The 12741-nt window shown below is 39.4% G+C and overlaps 1 protein-coding gene across 8 annotated transcripts in view; it reads left to right on the top strand.

Moving 5' to 3' along the window:
- Positions 1 to 12741, top strand: part of fbrsl1 (fibrosin-like 1) — a 330931-nt gene that overhangs the window by 232525 nt on the left and 85665 nt on the right. The window lies entirely within an intron of this gene.

Genomic DNA, 12741 nt, shown 5'->3' with positions numbered 1-12741 from the left:
TATGCACCCGGCAAAAGTAATTTGGAAGTGTAGAAAGGAAAGGTTTGTGTTTGAAAGAAACATTCTGTCAGTCTTACCATTTCTGATAAAGTTACAAGACTCAAGAAAGTAGCGTGGAAAATGCAGGGCTGTTTTTGAGATAAGCATGTGGAATTTATTGTTTTTTTAGGGTCATGCATACCTAAATAACTAAGGAAGTAAAGAATAGCTTGTATTTCTTAATAAAATATGTTGTGTTTAAATTAAATGATATAGTCTGATTTGTTCATCTGTGCAGTAATCCATATCTTCAGGTAGCTGGAGAAACTTAAGCGGGTTATGCAAATACCCAATCAAATGTTAAGTTATTACATCATCAACTCTGTTTGACAGATGTAGTCAGTCACTCAAGCCTGGATGTATTTGTTTGGCACAGAAGGGGTAACGGTTGGTTGGTGGCAGCCACCTGCTTTACAAGATACAATGCCTTTAGGGAACCTCACTACGTTCTAATTCCTTTACAATTTAGCAATTACTCCCTGGTAAATGAACGAGATAGCATGCCTAATCTCCTCTAAGCTTAGCTCCCAGTTCTGTAGAACTGTCTACAGAGTTCCCTATAAATAATACATAGATAGCATGCCCAATTTACATTAAGTGTAGCCCGGGACGTCAATATTCTTTTATCTCTTTATTGAAGCGAGAAAGGAGCAAGGCCGCAAGCAAGTAGACGCAAGTGAGTCACGTCACAAGGCTGTCAGTCATCATGCACCTCCCTGGCATCGCTGCAGGGGGTGAACGAGAAATGTAAGGCAAGGGGGAGGCTCTGAATGTTTTGTTTTTAGTATCCTTGCATATAGCATTCAAATTACCACATGCAAGCACCCAATTGTGTGCTCCATAGGTGTCAAAATAAATCGATCAATCATCAATTGATAATTGATTGTTTAAATTGTCTTAAAACTGTAAAAAAAAAATCTTCTGATTTCATCCTCTCAAAAGTAAATATTCACTGATTTCTTATAGTTCTCCATGAAAGCAGACTGATAATCTTTTGTGTTTAATTAAAACAAGACTATAAATAGACTACTGTATATGTTTTTTCAGGGATGATACTGATATTTCGCAGCCAAGAAAGCCAATAACCGATATTTGGAGCTGATATTATTTTCAGTGAAAGGAAAAAGATATTGGCGTCCACATTTATAAAAAAAAATAAAAAATAAAAATACAAATTCTAATTTTTGTTGGAATGTCTGTGAGCATATTTTCATGAAACTTGAGGACGTGGAATCGAGTCCGGGCTTTGGCCTTCCTGGGTTGAGTTTGCATGTTCTCCCCGTGCTTGCGTGGGTTTTCTCCGGGTACTCCGGTTTCCTCCCACATTTCCAAAGACATGCATGGCAGGTTAATTGAACACTTCAAATTGTCCATAGGTGTGATTGTGAGTATGGTTGTTCGTCTCTGTGTGCCCTGTGATTGGCTGGTAACCAGTTCAGGGTGTACCCCGCCTACTGCCCGATGCCAGCTGGAATAGGCTCCAGCGACCCTTGTGAGGACAAGCGGTTAAGAAAATGGATGGATGGATAAAATTATCTTACATAATAGACATCTTTGTTTTACAATTCTAACAAAAAGTTCATGGCGCTCCTAATGTCATCAGTATCAGTGTAACACATTTAAATCTATATTTTATCGGCCGTCTTATTGTTTAAATGTTGTTTATTATTATTATTTTCATTGTTATTATTGATTTATTGATTTGATGTTATTATTATTATTATTATTATTTAATCTTTATTAATTTAGTTTTGAAAATGTAACGCCATTTTATCGCCTTTTCTTCTTTTTTTTTTAAGTTGATGCCAGAGACAAGCGGGAAATATTTTTGTGCTTTTACTCGTGCTGGTGGAATATCTTAATACAGTGTAGTTGTTTTAGTAAGTGCCATATAATTAGAACAGGGATTACTTGTCTTTCATAGCCAAGTCATGAGAGTGATGTGAATACATGAATCAATAAAGCTATGACTCGTTGGCTACAGTGCTGAAAAGTAATGTGGCTGTTTGGGTTTTATAAAATAATATTAAGAGGGTACTCGAGGTTGACTCTGTAAAAGAAAATGAAACAACATCTGGGTAAAGGTTAAGGCAGTAATGTCCTTTTCATTTCAGAAACAGATATTATTACAGCACAATACAGGTATATACCATGAGAAACATGACCCATTCACAGAAAATTGCTGTGAAATGTAGGGCACGGGTGACATTACTGAGACCAGCTATCATTTCACGTGGAAAAAGGGTGATTGAAGAGTGAAACAATTGATTCCGCTCACTGTAAGACAAAGCCTCTCATCTGTAATTGGTTAGTACTCAAGCTAAACCAGTTGTGATCATTTTCTGCTGCATTTTGTCAAGACAGCTGCCAGATTCTAACCATATCATCCCATTGAAAACAAAGCCACCTGACCACACAGGTTTTCACACGTTAACTTCATGAGACTGTTGCTTCCAGGTGTGCCACTGAGTGTATTTAGTTACACTATATTTAAATAAACCATTGAAATGTTGCCATAGCAAAGTCAGCTAGAAATCTGCTAGTGGTGCTCCATTCATTCAGTCGTACGTTTTACTAAATTGTCAATGTTATAATATGGGTGATTGATCCATTTTCATTGCCAGGACTGACTGTGGTGTATAGCAAGCTAGCCGATATTTGCTAATGCTGTTACTTAACTTACTGCATCATATTTATATAGTGCATGTATACGTCATTGGTCAACCTATCCCAAAATGACCTCAGACAAGAAGAAAGAAAATTAGTGACATGAAATAATATTGGGTACTAGTGTTTTTTTCCACACATGGTTTATCTGTGCCCCAAACAGTTGAAACAGATGTTAAACTGCTACAAAAGCTCCCCTCCTTCACACTGAACCACTAAACCAGCCAATCTTAACTTCAGATAAAGCTGAGACACTCCAAACGTAGATGGACATTTTCTCTCATTGAAGAGCCAGAAACAGAAACAGCGAGATTCATCTCTTCTCAATTTGTTCATTCACTCTATTGAAGTGTCATCATATCTCAATTAGAGCCCACTTTGCCATCCTCTCTCACTCCAGCATTTATCTCTAGAATCGCCAACCATTGCCACTTTAAAGGATGCAAATCATTCTCCGAGTCTTCGACTGTACAGCAAACAGGCCCCACACCAGGCCGCTGTCAAACTCTGACAGCTTTTATACGGATGGGAAAAATGGACCGGCTTACTGTTTCGACACAAGTGATCATCCGTCCTCATCTCTTTAATGAAATTAGATTAAGTTCACCTGGGAAAGAGCTGAGAAAGCAGAATGCCTCACCACCTCCTTTAATCTAAAACCAATTTGCCAGTAATATTCCTTTCCCCGCAGCTTGGGATTTGCCGGCCCTGATTCAAAATGGAGGAGGAACGAGATGAGACCCGAGCTGCCTGGTTGCATTCAGCTCCCCGCAGGCTCTGAGAAATTAGAACTGACACCGGCAACATAAGGCCTTAATATGGAGATGTCATTTTTTTTTACTCCGCTTGATGTGGACTATGTGGCTCCCTTACCCTTCGGTCTTTTTTTCTTAGTCCATCTTTCATTCACATTGGTTGACTTAAAGGGGAAAACAAAGGAGACAAATTACTGCATGAAAGATTTAATTTAAGATTTAATTGATTTAATATTTCCCCTCCAAAGGGTCTCTGATTAAGATAATGTTAGCACCCGGGGACTTTATTCAGGAGTTTGGTTACTCTTCAACTAAAGCTTTGGTCAGGAATGAATATTTGCATCAGGTGTTGTCAAGATGTTCTTGTCATGTTTATTTTCAGTCTTGTTTACTCCCTGTCATGTTTTCCTTGTGTTTTCCCCTTGTCTTGTCATTTCCTGTTTTATTGTGAAAAGTCTGACTCCTCTCGTTTCTGGTCACTTGCCCTTCCTCATGTGGTGTCTGTGTCAACCCTGATTGTGTCCACCTTTCCCCATTACCCTCATGTGTCATCCAATCAGTGCCCTCAGCCAGGTGTGTCTTGTCATGTCATTAGTGTTGGTGTATTTAGTCGGTTGTCTCCCCCCTGTCTGTGTCGGTTCATTTTTGCTGTTGCCACGTTCGTAAGTCTTTTGCCACGTCACGCTGACCTCTTTGCCTTATCCGGATCCATGTCATGTTGTTAGTCTCGCCTTAGTTGTTTTTTCATGTTTTGCTTCAGGTTTTGTTAGTTCCATTTGTTTTGTACTTTGAAGTTAGCCTTTTTTTGATTTGATATTAAAACCTCTTTTGGACTGCACCTCTGCCTTCCCGCATCTGGGTCCTAAAGCCCCACCTTACTGACAGTTCTTCACTAAAATGTACGAAACTGGCACCAGTTCGGAAGTATGCCTGCAGTGAGGACCACTGGATTCTAATAGCCTGGTTGTGCATCTGCCGTGAGCAGTGTATGGATACAGTGAACAGAGAGATTTGTCTCTGAAATTATGATGGGAAAAAATCATTCACAACCAGAAAGTTAAAACCAGCAGCTAATCAAGCTTGTTTGAGTAGAAGCATCTGTGGCTAAAGACAAGCTGTGGCAAGGTTTTTGCTTTGTGGACCTGGAATTCCCATCGCTGTTCACAACCAGTGGTATTGTGTGTGTGCTTGCTTCCGGGGCTGTGACGGAAGCGAGTCAATCTAGATGGCATGGCAGTATGCAGTCTTCAAGTTGGATTTTTTGCTGAGAGACTGTCCCCATTCAACAGGTCGTTTTTTGCTTCCTTATTAGATGAGATGATTTGCTTGCTTGTGACCATCTTCCATTTGACCATATTTGAGAGATTGTCATCAGGGTTCAGGTTTGGAGATTGGATTTACAATGACAAAGTCAAAAATTCTCCAACAAATTTCAAAATAGAGGCTCCGTGATGATCTGGGGAGGATTCAGCGAGGCTAGAAATAGGCAGAGTCGTCTTTAGGTTGTCCTGGAAGAAAGATTGCTGCCTTCTGCTCTGGCAATGTTTGCCATATCTGAGGATTGGTTTATCCTGCAGGACAATGCTGAATGCCACATAGTTTGGCCAGTCAAGGACCACCAGATCAAGACCTTGTCATGGCCAGCACAATCTCCAGACCTGAACAAAGTAAAGTAACTGTGGCCACACTGCTGGTCATCATGGTAATGCAAAACCAAATGTGCCTAGTTGTTTGTTTTTTGTTGGTTTAAACATTTTACAAAACTCTATGAATGTAATTTAAACTCATTCAAACTTATAAACCTTCAAATGTGCTACATTTTCCATGATGCAGTTTTAACTTATTTGTGAAGTAGAAAGTTACGCAACAGTGGAATAGTGTGAGTGCAGTTAAACAAGCAGCTAAACAGACGAAACCCGTGTTGTGTCAACAGTGTCCTGATGTGACATGAGAATATGTTCTTACTTTTTAAGGAGTGTATTTGAATTACAACACTATATACATTTTTCCACTTGAGTAATACAAGTAAAACTGATTCAATATTGGGTGCAGATGTTCTGTGTCAAGTAGAAAAAGACACAAATGGTTGTGTGTGCAGAGATGTAAGATTTGAGTGTTTCTGACCGTGCATAAACATCACGCTTAAGTGGGGTTTTATTCAATAAACATGGTTGGACTGTAATGACTTGCACATTTTTTTCTGGCTGGAAATGCAAGACTGTGTGTGTTAAGAGCTGGCGCATCGTGGCTTATCCCAACTTGACTTGGCTGAACGGCGCTCTAAATACAGGAGGGCTTGATTTTCCTTCACAACAAACAGCATATGGAGTTGTGGCTAAATATAGAAGTTCCTGTCATCAGTTGGGTTCAAATTTCCTTGAGAAAACATTACATCTCATTGTGGCATTGAATGGATCCACTGCGGCCTTTAAATGAATATTCGGAGTGACTAAATTTCCTTCTTAGACAAAGAAGCCAGTGAGCAAAGAGCTCTGTAAGTCACGCTGTTGTGAGGCAAACTGACACACAATGTGCCATTGCTAGCTTTTAGGGCTTTGTCTGTATCTTCAGCCTGTAAACAAAAGGACGCAGATCCGATTCTTTTTTTTTTTTCACCTGTAACCCATCCATACTCAAGGCTGTGCTGTTGTTGAGAAGTGTACAACAGAGCCAAGTTGCAAGGCTTGAGATATTTGGTAGGAGCAAGTTATGGCAGAGCAACAACCTTGAAGAAGATAGTATGGACATTTACGTAGCTGCCGTACCTCTGCCCTAAGAGAAGTACTTGAGGCACACTCCGTCTTCTAACCATATTAGCTTCTCTAATTGGATTAACGAGTAAAAATAAACGCCAATCAAACATAGCCTTTCATTCTGCAATGCACTTTCCTCTTGAGATGCACTATATGATTGTGTATGTTTGCTTACATTCATGTTTGACGTTTAAATAAGCGAAATTAAATCACAAGAGTACAATTGTGTATTGACCAATAGATGACAGATGATTATCTTGCCGTTGTGCCGTCAACGTTGGAATGTGGTAAATAGTAAATAGATTTCTAAACTGTCAGCTGATGTTTGCATGTGCAGAGTCAATTAGTAGCAGAGCGCGTGCAGTCGCAGATTGGTTTGCTTCAGAGACGTCTGCCAGACCGAAAATCATGCAAGCCCTAGCGTCGCTTGGACTCTGGAGGGAATATTGTGTGGGTGAATGTCTATGAAAAGTGGAAATCTGAGAAACTGAGACACCATGCTGAGGAGCAGCTGCCTTCAATTAAGCCCAAATCCTCATTCACTGCACTCCCTTTTGCGTCAAACCATGCTGCTTTGATCTGTACTAGCCAGCGGATAAGGTACATGGCTTGGAAGATTAGAGGAGCCAAAATATGTCTCAAGTATGATCAAGTTACTTGGGAGCTGAGGTGGGAGTCAGTCACATATGTGCAAGTCGCAAGCGAGTCTCAAGTCGTAACCTTCAACTTTAAAGCAAGTCCAAAGTTACATTGGAGGGGGGAAAAAAATCAAGTTAGTCAAGACACCACCAAATTTCAAGCAAGCCGAATCAATTACTTGGTTCAAGTTAATCCAAGTCATGCAATCTTGCTCAGTCACAACTCACCATATGGCATACAGTGCCTAGTGAGAAAAACTTACAAGTACCCTATGTGATGCTTTTTCATCACATCATCATCACAATGTGAGTATAAAAACAACGGAAATGGTAAACTATATTAAATGTTGATAAACATTCTCATCAATTACTGTAAATGGTTTTAGATGATTCACTTGTTAGGTAAAAATCCTCATCAAGTATTTTGAGCGCCTTTTCTAGTTTAGGAAAAATAATTTTGTCAAATTGACACTTTTTAGTTGATTATACACATTATTATTCAAAATCGTTGGTGGAAGATAGTACAGTAATGTAATAGCTTGTAACACCCAATAATGTAATAATTTCCTGAAAATATAATAACATTTGCACTTAACTCGATCAAAAGTGTTATAAAACCAAATAATGTAATAATTTAACCAATAATGTAATTTAAAAAGTCCTGACTGATATTGTAATAACATTTTTTTACGGATAACGTATAACTTTGTTAAATTATTGGGGATGTATTATATTTTCAGGTTTGTCTTTTTTTTCTCAAAAGTGATATGTGAAACTTGCCAGATAGTTTAAAATATATGCTAATTTTCAGTCTGAAGTGCTTTGTGTGTTTTGTGAATCTAAGACATTCACAGCAAAAACTCTGTCAACGTTGTTGACATATTTGTGTTAAAATTTTCAGTTAATTTCAACCCCCACAGGGTATTTTTTAACACTGGCTGTTTTAAATGGAGGTCATTGTTGGCGTTATGACAGAGTTGATTTATTTAGCGTTAAGCCAACTCTCTAGTGTTAATCAAAGCAAGCTCCGCCCACTTGATTTGAATGAATGAATGATTTTTTTTTTCAAACACACACACACACACACACACACACACATATATATATATATATATATATATATATATATATATATATATATATATATATATATATATATATATATATATATATATATATAGGAAATGATTGCTGTCACTACTTAATTTTCGCTTTGCCAATTATTTTCCCTTTTGAGTCACCAGTTGCTATAATTAGAGGAAAAAAATCTGGGCTCCCCCCAAACATCACTGCCAAACTTGACCCCTTTTATTTTTTTATGGTCACTGAGGATCAAGTCAGCATCATTCAGGGGGACATCTGCGTAACCAAAATAAATACTGTATGCTTGTCAGCCCAAGCGTCTTCAACTCTTCTCTTTGAGAACTGAAGTGGCAGTCAGAACAGCAGCACTAACACAAGCAGCATCGACAACCATTACATTAATTTGACTTCATTAGTGCAGACCTGCTAAGTCTGGGAAGCCCACAGCAATGCCAGGAGGCGGGAAGTAGGATGCGGGCTTATGAGTGACATAAACCACTGTGCTGTGAGGAGAACAAACACATGGCACTGACGGACCAAATATGGCCCCAGTTGTTACGCTGGGACGTGTGCCAAAAGAAGGGAACATGCGTCACTGGCTTTAGGGGAGCTCAGTCAACACGCAGTTGGTGCTTTAATGCCATGTACGCTATGACACATTGATGGGAAGGCCTGAGGTCGATGGACAGACTGTAAGTCATGTGGCTACACATAGTGAAAATGGCAACACGATATGATACGGAGACACTGTCATCACCGTTATGTCTCCTGCCAAAAATGCTTATGTTATTAAGTTACAGGGACCGGATTTCTCTCTTGGCTGAAACTTAAAGCAGTTAATGGGACTGTGTAATATTTTATCGGCAATATTACGTATCATTTAGCACGTAAGCACGTTGATGGTGTAGTGATAATTTGCCTAACCTGGTGCAGGTAATGTGAGTTCAGTTCCCACTCAGTGATGGTGTGAATGTGTGACTGGTCTTTATGGGCTCAATATTTGTAGATAGCGTAAAAAAAAAAATAGTTTCTTGATTATTCTGGTACCCAGCACACCTGACAGTCTGGTGGTGGAGAATAGATTCAACTTTACACCTGCTGGAGCCAGGTCTAACTGTTAGCGCATGTAGTGTAATGTAATTTTTGTGGATTTGTGTGAGCTGTAGGAAGATTCATGCATCGAACTCTCTGAATCAATGAAGAAAACAATTCATTGAATGCATTGTTATTATCTTTGGTATATATTTTTAAAATCATCCCACTACCCGTCCGTCGAAGAGGGTGGTCTCCAAGTGCCATAGAGGTCTGCTTGCAGTTCCATATAAAATTCCTTTGCACGCACCGAACTGCCACAGGATACAAGAAAATCAGTTTATTATTTTGTTAAATCAACTATAGCTACTATCAGACTACCTTTCGCGACACATTTAAAGGGAATAAGCTTCGATTGACAACGAATGAAGTCGGCTATGTTCCTACGACGCTGTTCTTTTTTATGTGCCATGCCATCTGCGAAAATACCAAAACGTAGTCTAGCCTGCCCCTGCATAAAACTAGACCACACCTCACACCAGACTTTCACTGAGAAAAAAAATAGAGCCCAATATGTGCCCTTGGACTGACTGGCGATCAGTCCAGAGTGTTGTCTGCATTTTGCCTGAAGCCAGCTGGGATCCGCAGCAGCACCCCGCAACCCTAAACAGGATATGCGGTATTGCAAATAGATGACGGATAGACATCCACCATATGGACACAAGGGCTATAATTTTAACTTTGCATTACACATACAGGAAGTAAAAACGGAAAATAATATTAATTTTTAATTACTTCCACACATTTGGGAAGACTTTCCTCAACATTTCGGAATGACCTTGGAGATTTTTGATTGCATTCATCCAGACCATTTGTGGGGTCAGCGGTCACGGATGTTGGACCTTGCTTTGTCAATTAGGGAGGAAAAAGAGCCTTTCCTTTCTCACAAAATGGAAGCAGAATTGTTCAGAATGTTTTGCTTCAATGGATTAAGATTCACACTTATAATTGTTTGACATTGGAATTTCGGAAATACACTCTGCAGCTGTTAAAACTCTGCTAGTCTAACAATGTACACATTATTTACGTATATAAATGTATTAACACATACATATACAGTCTGCATACATGTCCGATCTTGACATGCACTCATAACAGCTATTGGAAGCATCCCAATGTAAATTTTTAGAGATAAATGACTAACAGCTGGCATCAAGAATATCCTCCAATTAAATGTGGTTGTGATCCTGTCCACATATGGTTGGCATCATGCCTGCAGTCTTCGCTTTATTTCTAATGGCTACACTTAAATAACCTTAATCAGGCTGCAGGAGTCACATGCCAAATTTATCCAACCATATTCAAAACTAACAGATAAGGACCTTGATGTGCTTTGATGTTGTGTTTTTTAAACGAGGGGAAACTGCTAAGGTTAGGCAATAAAAAAAACTGGGTCAGTCTTGGCTTGGCCCTTTTCTTGCCACTTTCTTCCACTTTCCCTTAAAAAAGTACTTTATAAATCAAAATTAACACTATCATTATTCACAATTTTCAGAACTATTAGCTAACAAAAACAAAAAAAGCTGATGATTTTCTTACTTGGCAATGCTTCCAGCCCACAACCTCTTTGTGCACGGAATTAAGTTTCCTAACTTGGAGTTGACCTGAGTTTTGAAGCAAGAGGTGCACTTGGTAAATACACGTGTGTGTAAATAAATAATGGAAGTATTCAGTCCGGGTAGGACTGGAAGGTAGCCTGAGGGTGGTAAGTGTTGTGTCTGACAGGAGTGAGGACTTTGATCAGAGGGCCCCCGTCTGAAGATCGTTTCCACATCTGCACAGGGGGAATGAGCTGTAAACTGCCAAGAAGCATTTTAATGACAGTTGGATTATAAAATGAAATCAGGCTCCAGATGGCAGGCAGTGCAGCGGCTGCGGTTCTGGGGGAGGCTGTTTAAACTGTTTTTTTATTGCTAAAATACAGGGTGAAAAATTGCACAGGGCTTATTAGGCGTCCCACTGTGATGTTGCTCTGCTTGCCAAGCTGTTCACTATGGCCACCTTCCAAGCATGCCTCTATAAATTTTTATCTGCACCTTTAAATCTCAAAGATTCCTGTCTGTTAAGTTCACCCAGGCTTCATCAAAACTCCGCATAAGGGTTGTCCTTAGAAAGCTTCCTTCTCTATTTTTTTTCTTTTTTGGGTTAAGACCAGCTGGATGAGAGTGGTACCAACTCAAACTAACATTTAGTCTTCAAATTACTTAATACATGTATGATGAGGTGGTCTAAAAATAAAAAAAGACGCTAGGAGAGAAGAGCTAAAGAAGGTAGTTTTCCGTCTAGGGGCTGTACAAGCAGTAAAGACAAAGACACTGTGGGTATATACATGCATAGCTTGCTCCAATAATGATCAGAAAGGAGACTGACTTGTACTTAGTTTGAACTTACTACCAAGTTAAAGCCTTAATTCATTAATGTGAATCTGGAGTTAAGAGTAGAGGCCCCACAGGAAAATGTCTGCAACGACTGGAGTAATGAGTGTCATTTTAGGATATTATCTCAGGGCTTTATAAACAGGGTTGTACGTAAGCGGTGCGCAAGTGTGCATGCATACTAATAATAATCATGCGCTCCAGATTCGATTGCTCCAGTGCACTTTTGCATTTCAACAATATTGCAACTCGATAACTCTGGGGCGGCCACCCAGTCAGTTAGTCTGCAGCTACAACAATTGTTTCCTTGGACTAACTATTAAGGCATTGATACCTATGTAACAAAGTTATTGATGCCTATTTAACAGTATTATTTGTTTGGGTTTTATTTTGAAGTTTGCATCATGAAGCGTTGCATAGTGTGAACATCCGTTATGGCAGCTAGCGTGACTTTGCTGTCTCTAGCCTCTCACGCTAACGTAACAACATGGCGGTGGCGGAACGCGGGGACATTACTGATGAGACGGTCATCGGTCTCGTAGGGTAGCGGCTTCAGCAAGGTTATAGTTTGTATAATAGTTGGAAAAGTCACGAAATACAGCAATAATATATTTAAGTTGGCAACACTGAAGACAAGTCATTGCTCTTGTTTGTGACACGCATGCACATCAAAATAATAGCAACGCATAGTTGACGTTTTCTGTTGACTTCTGAAGGCTGTAGAGACTGTGGACGGTCCAGATGTGGCCCACGGGCCCTACTTTTCAGATGTCCTATAAGTCTTTATGTTCATTCATGAGGTTGATGAGTCGGGGGGGGAAATGAGCACCAAACAACAATCTTTGCTAATCATTTGAGAACCACACACTGTGCACACTGTATATATATGTTATATGTGACCCTTACTAAAATACATAAACTACAAAAACTATTTTTATGAAGATAGCTGGAATTGTCCTAACGTCTAATTGGCTCCATGTGCACATGTCAGTTTCCTATATTTCGTGAAACTCAGAGCTACTGTTTATATCCAAAAAGTCATGGATCATTGAGTTTTCACGCCATAATTGAACATAGAAACTTGTGATTGTGGCATGATTGAATATGTTATTTTTACCTTTGGCTAGATTCTCTCTAATACACAAATTCAATTTGCTTGGGATGTGACTAGTTGCAATTGAAAAGCAAAGAGTACATCATATCAATAATAAGGACCAGTGAAAGCTATCTTGACTCCATCAAAATGCACATGTCACATGTCTTCTGATTGTGCTTTTCCCAGCTGAGAAGTGCTGTTAGGCCTGGTCTCATTGCTAATTTAAAATCCATTTCAACTGAT

The sequence above is a fragment of the Vanacampus margaritifer genome, chromosome 3 (genome assembly GCF_051991255.1).
Source record: "Vanacampus margaritifer isolate UIUO_Vmar chromosome 3, RoL_Vmar_1.0, whole genome shotgun sequence".
Lineage (NCBI taxonomy): Eukaryota > Metazoa > Chordata > Actinopteri > Syngnathiformes > Syngnathidae > Vanacampus > Vanacampus margaritifer.
Note: the sequence above shows the minus strand (reverse complement) of the source record. Positions and strands in the feature narration are given on the sequence as shown.